Genomic DNA, 18689 nt, shown 5'->3' on the forward strand with positions numbered 1-18689 from the left:
ATTGTATGCACATGCTGCAGAAGAAAGAGGAAAACTGCGCCACTCCACACACACTGTTTTTGCATGGCAGGAGCTTTCCCCCTCCCGGCAGCAGCTTTCTGAGCACATTTGCACTCTCAGTTTTTTACAGGAGTCAGTCTCCGGAGCTGATGTGTGTCTGCAGGAGCGCAAGTTGGCCCCGTGGAGAACTCGTAAAAGAAGTAGTGTGTAGAGTGATCCTAACATAGATAAGAGGCCTGCTGCATTCTGCCTTCTTTTTTCTATGAGTTCAGCAGCTGGGAAAATATCTGTAGAGGTTAGTTCTATTTCATGTACTTTTTCAAACCTTTTGTCCCATCTATTATGTGATATTTTATTATTTTATTAAGATCCAGGTGGTGGTTGGAGATCTCTCAGAATTTCAACTGATCTCCAGGTGACAAAGATCAGTTACCCTGGAGAAAATGGTTGCCTTGGAAAATGGACTCTATGACATTATACCCCACTGAGGCACCTCCCTTTCCCAAACCCTACCCTTTCCAGGCTCCACCCCCAAATTCCCCAGAAATTTCCTTAACGAGAGTTGGCAACTCTATATTCTATACTTGGTTGGGACATATGATTTTAACTGTGTGTATTGATGGACACACACAGGATGTGTGCGTTTCTTGTCTGCAATATGATAATATGGTCATTTGGATTTTCCAACTTTTGTAACAGTTTCACTCATGCCTTTTCATTCAGGTTTCTTCTTATGTGTTTTTAATATCTTGTCTTTTGATAGTTTTCATATGATTTTATTTATGTTCCTTTTATATCATACTTCAAACCCCCTGCCAAAGCTATGGTGAAATGTGTAGGGGCTTTTCGTATTCTATCAATAGATTTTTCATTTTTCCGCTGCACTATCAGCATTCATTCTTTGCCTACTGTTGTCTCGGTGACTGGTGCAGGATCTGGGAGAACTGGCTTTGGGCTCCTGTTTTGCCATGGGAGTTTGCAGCGGCCCATCACACTCTCTCAGCTGAACGTACCTCTTAGGGTTGTTGTTGTGAGGACAGAGTGGAGGAGGAGAGAATGATGTGATAAGGCACTTTGGATCCCCACTGGAGAGAAAAGCAGGATATAAATAAATAACATGGCTGGTGATACACATAGGAACTCCATATGAAACTTTAGACCTTTGTTTTTTGGTTGAGCTCCAAGGCCCAGTCTGGTTATGCCCCTGAGAAGTGGCTGTAGGATTTCTGTTTTCCTTTTAATTTTCCACAGTATTATGCATTCGGTGAACAGATAATCTGGCGTATTCCGCACAAGTGCAATCTACGATTTTGCACAAGGCAACAGATTTTTCCAAATGTGACTCAAGCAGCACGTTCTTGTGAGCTGCCAACTACAGTGTTTTGGTATATAGAATTTTGTGTGTGTGTGTGTGTTGCGGGGTGGGGGGGAGAGAAATACCTGAATTTTCTAGGAAAGCCTTCCATGATCCCTTAAAGTTTACACACTTTTAACCTTACATATTTTTGACTGCAGAGGAAAATGGAGGAGTGGATAATAAAATAAGCCACTTTTGGTCCCCGCTGAGGAGAAAGATAAGGTATAAATTAATTAAATGAATACATCCAGTGATTTATCACTAAAACGAGGCAAAATGAGTAGAACATCAAGGGACTAATTCTGACCACTCTGTCAACCCCTTCCGCTTGCTCGATTGGAGACGTGCATTCCAATATCCAATATTCCAATATCAATAGAATCCAGAAGGGACAGCCAGCTTCTTCGTCAGCATCTCAAGTCACCATCAAGGTTGTTAGGGCAGGTATGCCAATCCTGCTGACAACAGTATGATCATGAATATTTTGCCACCTAATTTTAATTAAGTATTAAAAACAGAGATGGCAGATAAGTCACCAAGGCAACACCATTATTGCTACAGCACATGTCAACAAAGGGTGGTTCTGCCCTCTTGTGTTTTGTTATTCAAGAAAAATGTATTGTCCCAATTGTGACTTTCTTCCTTAGGGGAAATGACTTTTTTTTTTGCCATCAAGTCGCAACTGGCTTGTGCCATCGGCAGCCCTATACGGTTTTCAAAGCAAGAGATGCTCAAAGGTGGTTTGCCATAGACTGCCTTTTTGTAACAACCCTAGACTTCTTTGGTGGTCTCCAAACCAATAACTAACTAGGGTTGACCCTGCCTAGCTTCTTAGGGCACTAAAAAGACAGTTAGGCATGTCCATAATAAATGTTATTAGGGACAGATCTCTCAGTCCATCAAAGATGTTGAATGGATGGTACATTTCAGAACAGCATGAAATGAGAGCCAAAGAAGAGTACATCGGGTGGGTCTCAGGTTAACTGAAACCCACTTAAGCTGGTGCCGGGGACACTCCTTGATAAGACATGTTTTGGTATCCTTACAGAGGTTGGTCTGCACAGAATACATCTACTCTGCCTCCCATGTGTCAGTCTCTGGCATGAAATTCCACACATGCCTTTTATTTAGGAAAGAACACAAGTTCATGTTATCTTACTCCTATGGAATTTTACACCGTTCTTTAGCATGTTAGTTTAAGCATAATTGGCTTGGGGGGGGGGCTCTCTTGAAACGTCTCCCTCAACCCCAGGTTCTTCTTTCCATCAGACTTAAAGCTGTTGGTTTCCCCCGCAGTGAATGCGAAGCATTAGATTGCAAACGTACCTAATCCATCTCTCCTCCCCCATGACTGGAAATCCTGCAGTTAAAATAACACAGCCTCTATTCAGAGCACAAACTTAGAGCTACTAGCTGAAGCGGGATTGAAAGAACTCTCGGCAGACAAGTCCGTTAGGAGTGGTTTTTAGCCTGCTGCTTCCGATCCATGAGAGGAAAGCACAATCTCTGCTGTCTGCATTCAAGGTAATGATTTTCCTGGGCTCATTGTACATTGTGTGTGTGTGTGTGTGTGTGCGAGAGAGACAGAGAGAGAGAGAGAGAGAGGGTGGCTGGAAAACTGTTGCTATTAATAACATGAGAAGCTGAAAAGGCTTCGGAGCTTACGATTATTTAGCCAGCCTTATGGCTATTCTTGGGCATACAACCTGAGTGAAATGATGGCATGATTCTCTTGCACTATCTTGGAGAGAGAGTAATGTGCAACACTCAGGAGTCACATGGCACAGAACAGTGTGTTTTGGGAGAAGAACCTGGGGCTTGGGACAGTTGCAAAACTGGATCAGGTTACGGAGAACTCCGTCTGATGCTCCATCACAGCCTGATTTTTTAAATCTGCATGTGGAATACAGCAACTCTGTGGGTTTGTATAGCCAGTGTAATCCCTGTGCCAAAGGCGAAAGCTGCGCCTGGCTGGATCACACAATCTCTGTTTACAGTGTTGGTCTTAATGCTGTTATAGTAACAAGAGAGCCCTGTGTTCGAGAGCAGTCCTTGAAGGCTGCCTCTCCGATAATTAAGCACCTCTCTGTCCACTGGGCTGCTTTCAAAGGCTCAGAGGGATTGCTCTCCATGAAAACCTCTTTTATGCTGAAATGCAAATAACAAAGCCGTGTCATGCAAAGACCGTTCAAAAGAACTCTCTACGTCAGTTGTGCCAACGCGACAAGCTTCTTCTTACCCTGCTCCATGCTGTGCAGACAATGAGAGGGAAATCTGGAACCCCAGCTGGAAAATCCGACATTCGGGTTCATGACTGCAAGCCAGTGGCCACAATTTAAATATATCAAGGGAATTGCTTCATCAATTTTTGAGTGTGTGTGTGGTTTTGACGGAGATGCCACATCCTCCTGAGCATGTGTTTGCACAAATGGGGACCACTCTCTCTAACATAAACTTGTATGCTCGTCCAGATCACTTTTGGAAGGCTTTTGAGAAGTTTTTGGCTTCAGTCAGTGTCTCGTTGTTATTCATTTATTGGGAAGGATCCCATCACAATGTGGCATTTTGGTTGCAGGGATATTGCACGTCCCCATCACTGAGATCGTATTCTTTTGTGCCGGGGAAAGTGCAATTCTTCCATCAGAGACTACAGGGGTTGCATGTGGTGCTGCTTTTATTTTCCTTTCTTTTTTACATTGATAGCGTGGTGCGTTAGGCCACTTGAAGCAACTTAAATGGGGATTGCCCGGAAGGTCCCCTATCTTGACACTGACCAGACCCAGACCTGGTTAGTTTCAGAATGAATGCTGTGTCAGGTGCCCTTCAGCCACAGCTTCGATCCCAGTATGTCAGTGGCTTCTCTTGGATAGTGTCATGAATTATGACTGGAAACCTCCCCTTTCCCACCTGCACAAATGGGGCATTTTGAAAACATTTCAAAAAGCTTCTTTGCCAGCCGTCTCTTCGGTTTCGGAGGCATGCACTTCCATACATCAGATGTTGAGAACAAGCAAAAGGAGGGGTGGAACCAGTTTGGAGGAGGAGTAGCATGGTGAAGTTGTTAAAGCCAGGGTCCACGCTGCAACTTTGTTGAGTGTGTGTTCTATTTTGGAATTTTGATCAATGTTAGCTGGTGCCACACTAGCACAAAACAGCTCGCACAGTGCTAAGGCCCGTCACAAAATGTCAGAAGGTTCCACAAAATGTTGGGAGGTTCTAAGTTAAATGTCCTTCCACGATCAAAGTACTCCGTGCAGACGCAGGAGGGATGTCTCCTGGGACCTTTTTGGAAGCACCTTCTCCAAAAAGGAAGGGGTGGAAGGACTGGCTTTTTCTTTGAGGCAAAGATACAATTTGGTGTTCGTTTCCAGAGAAAGGGAAAGGTTTGCGCCATGCAAGGCCACGCAGAGAGGTTTCCATACCCAGAGACAGAACACAGCCTGTTTCTGTGGCCAGGTCAAGGGGGACCACCGGACCAGTAGTAACCTGGGAAGAGCTCAGTGCTTTGTTAATCAGTCAATTGATACAAAGTGCCTCAAAGCTTCTGCCCCATGCAAGTCTCTTTGGATTTTATTCGTAAGTAGGGTTGCCCACCTTCAGGTGGTGGCTGGAGATCTCCCATAATCACAACTCACCTCCAGACAACAAAGATGAGTTCCCCTGGAGAAAATGTCTGCTTTGGAGGGTGGACTCTACAGTATTACACCTTGTTGAGGTCCCTCCCCTCCTAAACCCCGCCCTCCTCAAGCTCCACCCTCAAAATTTCCAGGAATGTCACCATCTGGAACTGGTAACCCTATTCCTAAGATGACCCAAAGCAGATGAGCCCCAGAAAACACATTGGTGGGTGCCGTGCATTTCCGGTCACTGAGTTAGCATGTTGAATTAGGATCTGTGAAACTCAAGTTAAAGTCCTCCATCTGCCTTGTTGCAGTTGCCCTGGGCCAGTCACTCTCCCTCAGCCTAACCTACCTTTCAGGGCTGTCATGAGGATGAAATGAGGAAGGGGTGCCATGTATACTGCTCTGAGCTCCTTGGAGGAAGAGCCGAATAAAAATGTACTGGATAGATCTGACTGGCTGCAGTTGGAAAAAGCAGAGGAATCTTTTATTGATCCATCAAGGCTCATGTTCTTTGCTTTATAAGCATTTCCCAGCTTCGCTGCAAGCGTGCTCTTCGGTGCCCTTCATTGTGCAATCTTATTCAGCTGTTGCAGTGATCCAACAACCTTCCTAAAAAGAATACTTTGGCAGGGAAATCTCACTTCCTAGCAGTCTAATGTATTATTTAGTTTGAAAAAAAGTGCAATTGCCCCAGCTAGTTAAGATGATGCTTGCAGTGGATGCTGCGCTGTGTGCAGTGTCATCGCACAAAGGTCATGGGCACCTCTTGAAGAAACATATCCTTTTAGCACAAGAGTTCTTATATTGCCTTGTAAAAAAAAAACCCTGTGAGTACAATACAGCAGATCTCATGGCACTCACATTTTATTGCTTTTGGAATTGGCATGCGCCCCTTCAGTCCATGTGGTCATTTTAAAGAAAGGTCTATTCCCCTGCCCCCAGTCACCATCAACCACTACTGTTTCCCTAGCATTATCAAATCTACCCCCTCCCCATGCACACTGCTGCATGTGCACAAGGTGTTGCATTAGTAGCATTGGACTGAGGCTAGTAACATCGGTCTTTGAAAAATGCAATTGTTTGGTCATCCAGGAAAGGCCTCTAGAAGATCTAGTCTGAGCTGGTCTGAAGTGTTGATTTCTTTGCTTCCAGTTGCTGACTCTTCTCCACTTTCTAGCTTCGTCCACTGAGCTGAAAGAAGCAGAAGGCTTACCTGCCAATGAACTTGTAAGGAGTTGGGGGGCGGGTTCTGCGTAGGAGTTCCCCTTTAGGAGGTACAGGTGGGAGGAAAGAAACCAACATAAGCCATCACTGCTCAGATCTGCGTGTCTCCTGGTGTGCTGGTAATGCTCTCATCCTCTGTGTCTCTCCTTGTGATCTCTTAAGCCATTCCTTATATTGGAGCTCTTGGTATGCATCAAAGTGCAGGCAGTTGTGCATTTATCTGTTTATATCTCACTTTTCTCCCCAATGGGGACTCAAAGCGACTTAGAACACTGTTCTGTCCATTTTCTCACAACAAGCACCTTGTGAGAGAGGTTAGGCTGAGAGAATGTGAGTGGCCCAAGGTGACCCAGTGAGCTTCCAAGGTACAAGTGGGGATTCGTACTCAGATCCCCACTTTCCTAGGATCCTAGTCTGAGGCTCTCTCCACGGCACCATGCCAGTTCTCAGTGCCGGATGTTCCACAGCTATGAGGCACTTGCACAATGCAAAAGGTAACATGGTGTTGCACACAATGAGAACTGGTCGGGTGTATCGGTTAGACTACTGCTAGTTTGTGCTGCACTCTGCATTGAAACTCACTTTGGCCAGTAGTACTCTCTCAGCTTAATCTATCTCACAGGGTTATTGTGAGGATAAAACAGGTTGGAGAAAAGATGGGATAAAAATATTATGGACGGCTGGATAGATATCAATAGTAAAAGCGAAGGTAGTAAGAATGGCTTTCCCCTCAATAAGTTTGTGTGTGTGAGAAAAGTGTCAGGTGATTGCCTTTAAGTGGGACTTTAATGCAGTCTGTCACTGGAAAGAATGTGAGGGGCCAGGCTGGATCCAATCTCTGAGTTGTCCAAGGTTCACATATCTTTCAAGTTGATGATAGTTCCTAGCATTTTTGGAAGAAATGCTCCTTTGGCATTCTCTGCTTCTGTGGTATGGAAATCGGAGTTACTCTGAATACAGATGGTTGCTTTTTAATTGCATCCTATATATGGTAAGTCTGTACAAAAGATGCAACCCCAAACCAATGTGTTCAGAACAAAGAAATGTGGTTAGGTTTCAATATAGAAAGTCAAGCTAATGTCATTTTAACTCCACACAATAGTGCCAAGAATTTTCTGAGTTCCATATCAAGAGTTAGGGGTTTTGTTTTTAAATACACACACATGCACACATACTCAGAGTTTGCTCATGTGGAAAAATGAACTTCTGTGGAAAATATTTATGGGAACCTGCCAGAGAAGTATGTTAGGCCTTTTAATATGGATTTGGATTACTTATATAGAAAGAGGGGAGGGACTTCTGCAATTTTGCTTTCCAGTTTGCGAAAACTCCTTGTTTTCACACTGTGATATCCATCCAAACTCCAACAGGATCTATGGAGTTTGGGCCAGATGAGTGACACTTGAGTTAAAATGGAATGGAATTTGGAAGGTTGTGTGATCCTAGGATGGCGAGGAAAGGCAGTATTGTACCCAGGGCTTTTTTTCTGGGAAAAGAGGTGGTGGAACTCAGTGGGTTGCCCTCGGAGAAAATGGTCACCTGGCTGGTGGCCCCGCCCCCTGATCTCCAGACAGCGGCGCGGAGGGCAATCTAAACTCCCCTCTGTCTGGAGATCAGGGGGCGGGACCACCAGCCAGGTGACCATTTTCAAGAGGTTCCGGAACTCCGTTCCACCACGTTCCTGCTGAAAAAAAGCCCTGATTGTACCAAAGGGAACAAAGCTGTTGCTCCTTTTACAGAGTCATTTTTGATGGCCAGTCTGGCAGATTTCCTACCCCTTGCATTTTGCCTCAGTATTGTACAAGAGTTGGTGACTCTGCTTTTAGATTTTAGTGTAGGGGCTCACTGCAGCATCGGCAGGACCATCTAAGAACTGGAGTGAGAACTTTTACTAAAATTGTCCCCATTTCCCCAGTCTTCTAGCAGAGCTGCAGAGATTAAAAAGAGTATCTTGGACTCACCCAGAGAGCCAGTTTGGTGTCGTGGTTAAGAGTGTTGGGACTCTAATCTGGTTAACCGGGTTTGATTCGCCATTCCTCCACTTGAAACCAGCTGGGTGGCCTTGGGTCAGTCACAGCTCTCTAGCACTCTCTCAGCCCCACCCACCTTGCAGAGTGATTGTTGTGGGAATAATAATAATAGCATACTTTGTAAACAGCTCTGAGTGGGTGTTAAGTTGTCCTGAAGGGTGATATATAAGTTGAATGTTGTTGTTGTTGTTATAAAATTCATAACAGCCAACAATATGTAAAATTGATGATCAGCTCAAAGATTACAGAATCAATATATATATATACCTTTAAAAATGAATTATTTTGTTTTAAACGCGGCACCAGTGTTGGCAGAAAGGTGTGGGAGATGCTCCACATAAAAGAAAAGAACAAAATATTTCTGGTGAGGCTTTTGTCTTTCTGCCAGTGTGGGAAGAGTTACATTGAACCTGGCAGTTAGATCGAAGCCAACTGGAATCATTGGGACACCCATCAGTTTCAATCTAAAGACGTTGACAAAAGGGAATTGCAGGTTGGGCTTCTAGACACACGTCCCCACAATTTAATTTCTAAGGTTGAAAGAACTCTTCATCTGCATCAACTTGACGAGCACATTAACCTTCCAGGTACGCTTGTAGCCCTAGCCTAGCCGTCCCTCATGTTCAGCTGAACATCTTACGATTATGTCAGTGTTGATTATTCTAGCTTCACCCTTCTCTGCTTGCAGCATCCACTGGTGGACCTGTGAGGTCAAATAAATCGGGCTTAACCCAGGAGGAGTCTTGGGTCAAGCGCTTCAGGCTTTGTAGTAGTTATGGCTCTGCCTTTTCCTTTGGACACCTGCAGAAGGAGCAGCTGAGGATGACAGTAACTAGGGGCGGGGGGAGTTTCCTGTTTCGTCTGCTTCACGTGGAGGAGGTTTTGGGGGCATGTGAGGCACATGAGGCAGCAGAAATGGGAAAACTGTCCTCCCCTCACTGTTTTTGCATGGGTGGCGGGGAAGCTTGGGGGAAAGACGGAAGCTTTCCTTCCCGCAGGCAGCAGGTTTCCAAGGCCATTTGGGCTGTCCTTTTTTTAAGCAAGCCATTCCCCAAAGCTGATGTGTGTGTGTCTCTATGTGAGCCTTGGTTGTAGGGTTGCCAGCTCCAGGCCTGGAAATTCCAGGAGATTTTGGGGGTGGAGCTTGGAGTTTGAGGAGAGGAGGGGCCTCAGCAGGGTATAATACCATAGAGTATAATACCAAAATACCGTAGAGTCCATCCTCCAAAGCAGCCGTTTTCTCCAGGTGAACTGATCTCTGTGGCCTGGAGATCAGTTGTAATTCCGGGAGATCTCTAGCTACTACCTGGAGGCTGACAACCCTACCTGGTTGGCTTCATGAAGTAACATTTAGAGTGACCCCCAGAATCCCCCTGATTCTAGGAAAAATGATTCCAGAAAGTCAAACCCATGCTTTAAAAAAAGGTAAAGGTAGTCCCCTGTGCAAGCACCAAGTCATTACTGTCCCATGGGGGAACGTCACACCATGACGTTTTCTTGGCAGACTTTTTACGGGATGGTTTGCCATTGCCGTCCCCAGTCATCCACACTTTACCCCCAGGAAACTGGGTACTCATTTTACCGACCTCGGAAGGACAGAAGGCTGAGTTAACCTTGAACTGGCTACCTGAACCCAGCTTCCGCCGGGATCGAACTCAGGTCGTGAGCAGAGCTTGGGCTGTAGTACTGCAGCTTACCACTTTGCGCCACGGGGCTCTTATTACTATATACATATTTCCATTTTGCTGAAGTCCATGAGTATTAGAGACTTGTCACAAAGGAAGCACCTTTGTGCTCGTCAGTTGACCCATGACTACCTGCTGGACTGAAAGTCTCACTTTCACTGGGCCTACTCTACAAAGCTCTGATGCTAAACAAGTCCCACTGAACTGCATAGAAGAGTTTTAAGATCTGTGTTTTTGTGCATTGCACTCTGTTTTGATATGCCCTGAAAACTCTCCAGCTGCATTTGAGAATCATTTAAAAACTAGGTGAATAATACTGAGTGATTGTCTTCAGAAATGAAACCAGCTGATCCAACAATCAGTAACTTCACGTGCATGTGTGCCATGATCAGCACAGCTCTCCTCCTCGGCACTAAGCACCAGAATTAGTCATGATAATCTCTGCCCACAAAACTGCTGTTACTTTAGCTGCATAACTCATGCATAAAGAACTTTTGGTTGCTTGTTAAATAAATATTTTGAAGTTGAGGAATTCCTATGTGACAAGATTGTTGCAGAGTCAAAGGGGACTGTCGGTTAAAAAAAAAAATGGCCTTCTTAAACCTGTACCAGCCAAGCTGTTCCTCAGCCAGCTACTTCTCTAAGAGTCAAAAGTTCGCTATTAAGAATCATTCTCCTGTTAGTGCTCTTTAAAATATGAGCTGACAGAACATTTTTTATTTTGGTTGAGCAGAGACAAGAATCACTCCAAGATTCGAACACATGTACAAACAAGAGTCAGTCTCATCAGAGGTGCACCGAGAGTTCATGTTGAGAGCTTCTAGTGATTTAAGCTCGCTTGCCAGGCACTCAGGGCCCTGATTCAGAGAGGGTGGGGATTATAGTACAAGGGGAGGAGAATTTAAGCCTCCTCCCACCCCTTGTGCACCAATGTAATATGGCCAGAGAAGCTACTATTTGCCTCCTTTGTGTGTGTGTGTGTGACACCTTATGTGTGCACTAGTCAGTGCACATATGTTTCCCCAAGGAGACAAACTTCAGCTCCTCTAGGCCATTTTAGGTCATAAAAACAATGGCAGGAGGGGAATTAAGCTCTTGCTTATGTTGCAGTCCCAGTCTACAGTGGGCCCTGCACATCTGGTAAGTGCACTGTGAAAAGAAAAAAAAATTGGGCGCTCCAAACATGGAACTCTAAAAACTCGCCTGGTTAACTTAATAAGAGTTGTGCAGTGCAGGGCTTCTTTCTGTGCTCCCCATTTCATTTTGGGTTGGTTAGGCTGCCCGTAACAATTTCCAGAAGTGTAGCTATGTAGGTTGTGTAGGTTTTTTGTGGTTGGAACATTCCCATGGGTTAAATTTCCTCTGGGGCATTGCTTGCAGTCACCAGTCCCTGCTCTGGGGTTGGTGCAAGCATCTTTCTCCTGGCTAATGAGCGTAAGGGCTCTTTTCACCAGTATAGCAATGCACACTTGGTCAGGGTGATCTGTCTGCTCAGTAATCACTTCTTATTGCACAGCAGTTTCATTTCATCCCGCAGCCTTCTCTGGGGCTTTCCCATCTGTTGTTGACAGGTGTGCTGTTTTCCAGACACCTCATTTACATAATGGGCTGCTGCTCCAACCCCCCCCCCCCTACATTCCATATGTATCTGACACACAGAAAGGGAGGGGAGAACTCAAAGCCATATGAAAAAACCTGATCAGCTTAGTAAGCCCGGCAAACAACGTGCCATATAGAGAAAGTGTGTGCAGTTTCCAGCAGCTGATGGCATGATTACCATGTGTGAGGATTGGGTTTAAGTCTGTTTCAGGAAGAAAAACCTATCTTGTGGCTCCTTAAAGATTAACTGATCTATTGTGGCATAACCTTTCATAGACTATAGCTCACTTCGTCAGATGTGACATTAGGCAGATGATATGATGGTACAGGCATGTAAGAGCTGGTGTAAGAGATTGGCTTGGTCTAAACACACACACACACATACACACACAGGGATTTTTTTTCAGCAGGAACGCAGTGGAACGGAGTTCCTGATCTCTTGTCTGGAGATCAGGGGGCGGGGCCACCAGCCATGTGACCATTTTCTCCGAGGGCAACCCACTGAGTTCCACCACCTCTTTTCCCAGAAAAAAACCCCTGTACACACGTGATTTAAAAGTTATGACTTCTGTAGAGATAAAAACAGCAGAATCTAACCCATAGTCTAGTTCAGAACCGTGCAATTTCTCTTCCCACCTCTCCTTAATTCCCAATTGTGTGTCTATTAGAAATTCCGTTCTTTCAAGGAGTTCTTATCTATTATTTCAGAAGTGGTTAGCTCAGGATTAGCATGTCCCTGCCTGCATTTATCAACCTGGGCATTTAGTAATCTGGGGTCAGCTGACCTTTCTGAGACCCAAATGACCTCAATCAGTCCTTCGGCACTAGAGAGGGAGTGGCGCTAATTTCCACCATCTGAGATGGTCTGGATAGTGAAGAGCACAGCAGATGAACCTCTTGACCCTGGGAAGATTAATGCTTCTGCTTTAGGACTGCTCTCTTTAGAACCCTTCAAGATACACTGAAATAAATATTTATTCATCCATTTCTATCTTGTCCCTCCCCAAATAACTCAAGTTACTGCAAAATAATTAAAATTGAATGTTTATACACACACACGTAAACCTATAAGAACATCGGACAAACCAATAAAAGATGGTGGGGGAAGGAGACTGCAGGAGGGAAGAACTAACAGTGCGATCCTAAACAGAGTTACTCCAGTCTAAGCCTGTTGAAATCAATGGGCTTAGACTGGAGTAACTCTGCTTACGATTGCACTGTATGTAAGATTAGAGTTTAATCTGTAACTGTCAGCCTAATAGAATTTGAAAAATAAAGCCAGTTTAAACTGCTCCCAATTAAAGCACAGCCTTTCATCTCAATCCAGAATGTTTCCTGGAATCAAATCGTTGTTCCCATTGCGCACAATAAGAGAGTTCCATACATCCCTTTCATATGAAATGTTGCAGCTTTTCCTAAATTTGCTCATCAGCAGTTCCAAGCAAGAAAAATAAGTTTGGTCAGTTGGTCAGTGTGGTTGTTGATTGCCCTGCACAGCAGGCCCTTAGTTCTGCTAGCTTCTTAGACTCACCTGTCTATGGTGGAAAAAAGTCATAGGTCACAGAAAGCCAAAGGACTCCAGCTGTGAACCCCATTATCTTCCAGTCTTGACAGTCCTATGTGCTTTCGGCAAAGGGCAAGTGCCTAAGCCTTGGCTAACTTCTGACATCGGCACTTTTTGATCCGCAGTGTGCCTTTCTGTGTTATTCTTATAAGCAATCTTTAATACTGCCTACAATTAATTTTCTTATACCTTCAAAGTTCATTTCCCTGGAAAGAAGGATATTGTATTACGGCTAGAAAAGCTAAAGTTAATTTCCATGATGTTTGTTTTGAAACAGAGCAGGGAGAGAAAACAAGTGAAAGACCACCAAGGTACTTCTTTTGTTTTCTTATATATGGATTCATTAGCTGCATTTTTAAAAAAAATAAAGTATGTATTGAAAACAGCTTATATGAAAGAAAAAGCAATATGAAAATCCAGTGCAAGAAGCAGAAAAAATGCATTAATTATGCTGTCATTTTTTAAAAAAAAAACACAGTAACTCTCCCGCTCCCATTAGTGTATTCACCAGCAAAGACTGATTGGCAGATCTATCTGGTTATGGGATTCCTCACTGTAGGGGCCACAGCAGTGAAGACCCTGCTCTTTGTCCTACTCAATCTGACTTTTTCTAATCTTATGGGTTGTAGGTTTATGAATACCCATGACAATTTCCTGGGCTGCCCATTACAGATAGGTTTGTAGTTTGTGTACAGTCAAGGTGTGATTTCAGCTTTATCAAAATCTAAGTTCTCAGGTACTCAGGGAGGGGCAGGTATTCACTCCTCCAAAATAATTCCCACGGACTCTGCTGCCCCCTGCTGAAGTCTACTAGAAAGTAACAGATGAGCAGAGAAGGGAAGAAACTGTATTCCTAGCTAACATCTTTCTCTGCTGCTATGGTTTCCTAAACTAAGAATTAGAAATAGGTACTACCATTTATACATTTAGAAATTTTGTTTGCCATTTCGCCAGCAACCTTCTCCAGGTGGCTTACAACAATATTTAAGGAAATAGGTTTCTTTTTAAACAGTAGGTGGTTAAATATGCTCTTTTTCATGGCTTTTTTTGAGTCAGAATGCCCCGGAATGGCATTCCGGCAGTTCTTTAAAATACCCACATGACTGGTGTCACATGAGTATTTTTAAAATGGCCTATTTTGGCCATTTTGGGCCTGAATAGGGCCCAAAGCAACCTGGATTGGGTTGCTGCCTCGGCACGAGCCCAAGCCGAGCCATTTTGGCCCTGATCCGGGCTGTTTTGGGCCCTAAATAGGCCCAAAATGGCCGAACAGCCTGGATCGGGCCAGTGCCAGGTCCCCTGCCTGGCAGTGACCTGAGCCAGACCATTTTGGCCCTGATCCGGGATGTTTCCACCATTTTGTGCCCATTTAGGGCCCAAAACAGCCCTAAATCTGATATCATCCTACAGGGCATTCTTTCAGCCTCAGATTTAGGGCAACAGCCCTAAATCTGATGTCATCCTACAGGGCATTCTTTCAGCCTCAGTAAGTGCCCACCTTCCTGATGTCCCTTTCAGTCACTCATACAGTAAGATTAAAAAAGTAATTCAGGAGCTCTTTTGGTCTGAGAATGCAGGGAAGATAAGTAAGGACCCACACTTCTTCCTGTCTGCCCAAGGTCTTGTATCAGTTCCCCAGCTGCTCTTCTATGGCCTACGAAAGATCAGGTGCCCCTCTTTAGGGGCACTCTGAACATGCCAGCTATTTAGAAAGGAAGCTGGATAAAATCTCCCCTCTCTAGGATTGTTTTTGCTCTCAAGATCCAGATCAGGCCAGGGAAGGTTCCCCCACCCAGCAGTGACTTGATCTAGGCCATTTTGGCCCCGATCCGGGCCATTTTGGGGAGGGTTCCCCCGCCTAGCAGCAGCCCATTCCAGGCCAGCTTGGCCCTGATCAGGCCCGTTTCAGTGCCGTTTTGACTGTTTGGGGCCCATTTAGGGCCCAAAATGGCCAGGATTGGGGCCGAAACAGCCCGGATCAGGGCTGAAATGGCCAGGATTGCACCCCTGCCAGGTGGGGGAACATCCCCCCACCTGGCAGCTGCCCGATCCTAGCCTTTTTGGCCCCTTTCAGCCATTTTGGGCCCAATTCAGGCCTAAAAAGGCCAGAATTGGGCCCGAAACAGCCAGGATTGGGCCACTGCCCAGCAGCGGAGTGCTCTCCCATGTGGCAGCAGCCCATTCTGGTCCGTTTCGGACCATTTCTGGCCTGTTTTGGCCCAATTTGGACCCAGAATGGCCTGGATCAGGCCCTAAATGGCTAGGTTTGGGCTGCTGCCATGCAGGGAAGTGCTCTTCTTTGTGGCAACTGCCTGTTCCAGGCTGATCTGGGCCATTTTTGGCCTATTTTGGCCCAAAATGGCCCAGCTCCAGCCACTGCCAGGCAGGGAAGTGCTTCTCCGTGGCAGAGCAGCCCGTTTCAGGCCGAATCAGACCCCCCCCCCTCATGGAGCACAGAAACACTCCTGGGGCGGCCACGCCTGTTTGATGATGTCATCATGCAGTTTCAGAAGCATGTATTGAAAGGCACACCACCATCTCCCGGGCATTGCTCCAGGTGAGAGTTCCCCCACCTGTTTCCCCAGGAAAAAAGCCCTGGGCCGTTTCCAGACGGCTTACCTGCCTCCAGAACATCACGCCATGTTGCGGGGAAAACGCAAAATATCGCGTTTTCTTGCGCGACATCGTGCGACGTCATGCAAAACTCGCACGAGAAAATGTGATATTTCGCGTTTTCCCCCGCAACATGGCGCGACGTTCCAGAGGCAGGTAAGCCGTCTGGAAACGGCCCTGCTCTTTTTACAGGCTTAAAGAGGGACCCCCCCCTTGGTATGATTTTCTTGGCCCTCAGTTATTTCCAACATAGCATACAGTAGAATTGGATACTCTTATTCCTATTGGAATTTTGCCGAATGCCTTTGAAACATAAAAGCATGTTACATATTTATTGAGGCATAGAACAGGCAGAACTCAAAGGGCTTTTGTTTGACATTTGAATGCATAGACTTTGCTCACTAAAAGATGCCACGTCCAGGGCATCATTCTGTCCGGGGTACCAGTTCAGCAGCCTCAGCTTGATCATCAAAAGTGGGTGCAATGAAAGGTGATTCATCACCTGTTTTGTATCTCTTATATTGTGCTGACAACACAGTGGGTTGGATCTTACCACCCTTTCCACTGACAAGAGAGAGGGAACGCTCCTTTTGACCACCCAAGAGGTTATGCTGGAAACTGTGGAATCCACACAGACGAAAGCCACGTAAGAGGCCTTCTGTGAGGAAGGAAACTGGGAAGATAGAGTGGGAAAGCTGGGAGGACAAAACCCAAAGGCACCATTATATATTGAATGTAGAGCTGATTCACATGTTACATCAGGGCCACAATTTCTGCTCTGAATATCCGTTGGCATGCTCAGTGCCATGCATAAGCCAGTAAATCACTGATTTTGGATGTAGCAACATCTATTTCTGCCAGCTTCCCAAAATGCAGTGGGATCAGCTATGATGTTGACCAGTTCTGTGAATGAAAAAGGCAGCAGACACAAATCTGTGTGAAGCAGATTTCAAGCTTGCATATTTGCAGGTCCTGGCACTGTTGAGCATCTGTGGAGCCTCACAGGAGGGGCACCCTTCCCTACCCCTAGAGCCCCCAAGTCTTGCTGCATCTACTCCATGCTCTTCATGCCTTCTGTGAAAAAGCAAGCAGGAAGAGGAGCCAGAAGAAAGGGTAGTTACTGCTGGTTGCTTTTCACATGGACTGAATAATACACGTTCAATCCACTTTTGATGCATTTTGCAATTGAATTGAAAAAGGAAAACCCACTTACAAATGATTGCTAAAGTGCACTGATAGTGAATTGAACGTGCATTATTCAGTGTGTGTGAAAGCAGCTTCATCTCTCTGTCTGTAGAAAGTAGTACAGATCATGTCCATGGGGAGAAGCAAACAACAGACATCAGAGAGGCACTGAATCAACTCACAGATGGAGGGCCCAATAAGAGAATTTGGATTCACCGATATGAGCTGGATGGATCATGGATACACACTCAGTTGCAAAGCAGAAACCGAGTCACGTATGAGGTCCCTTTGCCATAGTATTGCAGAGGCAGACACCAACTGTACACTCCATGAACAGCTGCAGATTCCTGTCAAGTGTATGTTCATGATACATGTCTTTAAAATATTTAAACTTTGGGATGTTTTAGGTGTTCACTGAAAACATATAATTGTGAAACTGGGTTTCAGGCTCTAAATGTTTTGCTCAGACTCTGGAATGAATTTTTACTGAAGGGGAACATGTAATTCAGGCTTTATTTTTTAAAGCGACTAGTCATAAATTAATTTGTTGTAAAATATGATATGATTATACAGTAGTAAAGATAACTGCTCTGCCTACAGCTGCATAACAAAGATTTACAGAGCTCCAATGGCTGCTCAGCACCAGATGTGTATTATCTCACCACATATATATGCTGTGGAAAAAAAGAAAGTCTGGGGATGTGAGATCCCTTCCCTGCCAAAGAGGCATGACTGGTACCACCAGTTTGTGCTGACATAAATAATAACCTGTCCAGCTATCTCCCATCTCAGGCTGTGGGAGGGATTGATGAGGACACGTTCCAGGTAGAAACATAACCAGAGCCCAATTGTCTGGCATTTCACTTACCTAACTAATCCCTTTGCAAAATGTACCGCATTTTTGTAGTCTGTTTAAGTTTCAATTGCTAATGCAGATGGAGGTATAAAGGTGCACAGGGTGTACAGTTGCATTTTCCCCTCTTCAGTGTCCCATCTGTTCGACAGGGCCAGGTTGTTCAAGAGTGATAACTATGCTGCAGAGAAAGTCAGGGAGGGGCCATGGCTCAGTGGAGGAGTGTCTGCTTTATACGCAGAAGGTCCCAGGTTCAATCCTGGGCATCTCCAGTTGATATGAAAGACCTCTACCTAAGACCCTAAGACCAGCTGCCAGTCGGAGTAGACAATACAGGCTTATATGGTCTGACTCATATAAAGCAGCTTCATATGTTTGTATATGTCCTTTCTCTTCTTTGGAGGCATATTCTGGTAGGCTCACTAGAGATAAGAGGAAGCCAGCACTAAAACAGACACTGCAGCCTGTGCTTAGATCGAAATCATACATGCATGGCAGGAAGGCTGAAGTCTAATTGTAAATCAGCCTTGCTGAATGGCCATTCATCAATTCAGAAACCTAACAAAGGTGGATTTAAAAACATCTTTCTGTTTTTCTCTCCCACAGAACTGAATGCTTGTGTGTTTTCTTTCCACACATGCACACAATAGGAGGAATAGGGGTAAAAAGTGCCTTCAGTAATGTGCGAATGTGGTAGAGTCACTGGAAAGAGGTTGAGATTCTTTGGCCTCAATATTTAGGAACTCATTCTCAGGGTAGCAGGATGAAACCATTGGACATCTAAGCTATTCATGCACACAGCAGTGCCATTTGAGGAGCTGAAAGAACACACTGGCATGGGGTACTGTACCCCTTTCTGTTGTAGCTTTTCCTCTTGCAGTCTCTGCCTCCAGACCCTGGGGAGAGGCTGGGGGATTAATTTTTTTTTACTACATGTGCCCAGTGCAAACATGCTC

At 45.1% G+C, this 18689-nt stretch overlaps 1 protein-coding gene across 2 annotated transcripts in view; it reads left to right on the forward strand.

Annotated features, from left to right (window-relative positions):
• The first annotated feature begins 269 nt into the window (after positions 1 to 269).
• Positions 270 to 18689, forward strand: part of JCAD (junctional cadherin 5 associated) — a 79670-nt gene continuing 61250 nt past the window's right edge. Inside the window, exon 1 of one of the 2 annotated variants that reach the window (XM_054991477.1) lies at positions 270 to 295. The gene's annotated coding sequence lies outside the window, so the exon portion shown is untranslated. Of the gene's footprint in view, positions 296 to 2794; positions 2882 to 18689 lie in introns of those variants that run through there. The other variant, XM_054991476.1, reaches the window with a different exon arrangement.

Source organism: Eublepharis macularius, chromosome 11, assembly GCF_028583425.1.
Source record: "Eublepharis macularius isolate TG4126 chromosome 11, MPM_Emac_v1.0, whole genome shotgun sequence".
In the NCBI taxonomy this organism is placed as follows: Eukaryota; Metazoa; Chordata; class Lepidosauria; order Squamata; family Eublepharidae; genus Eublepharis; species Eublepharis macularius.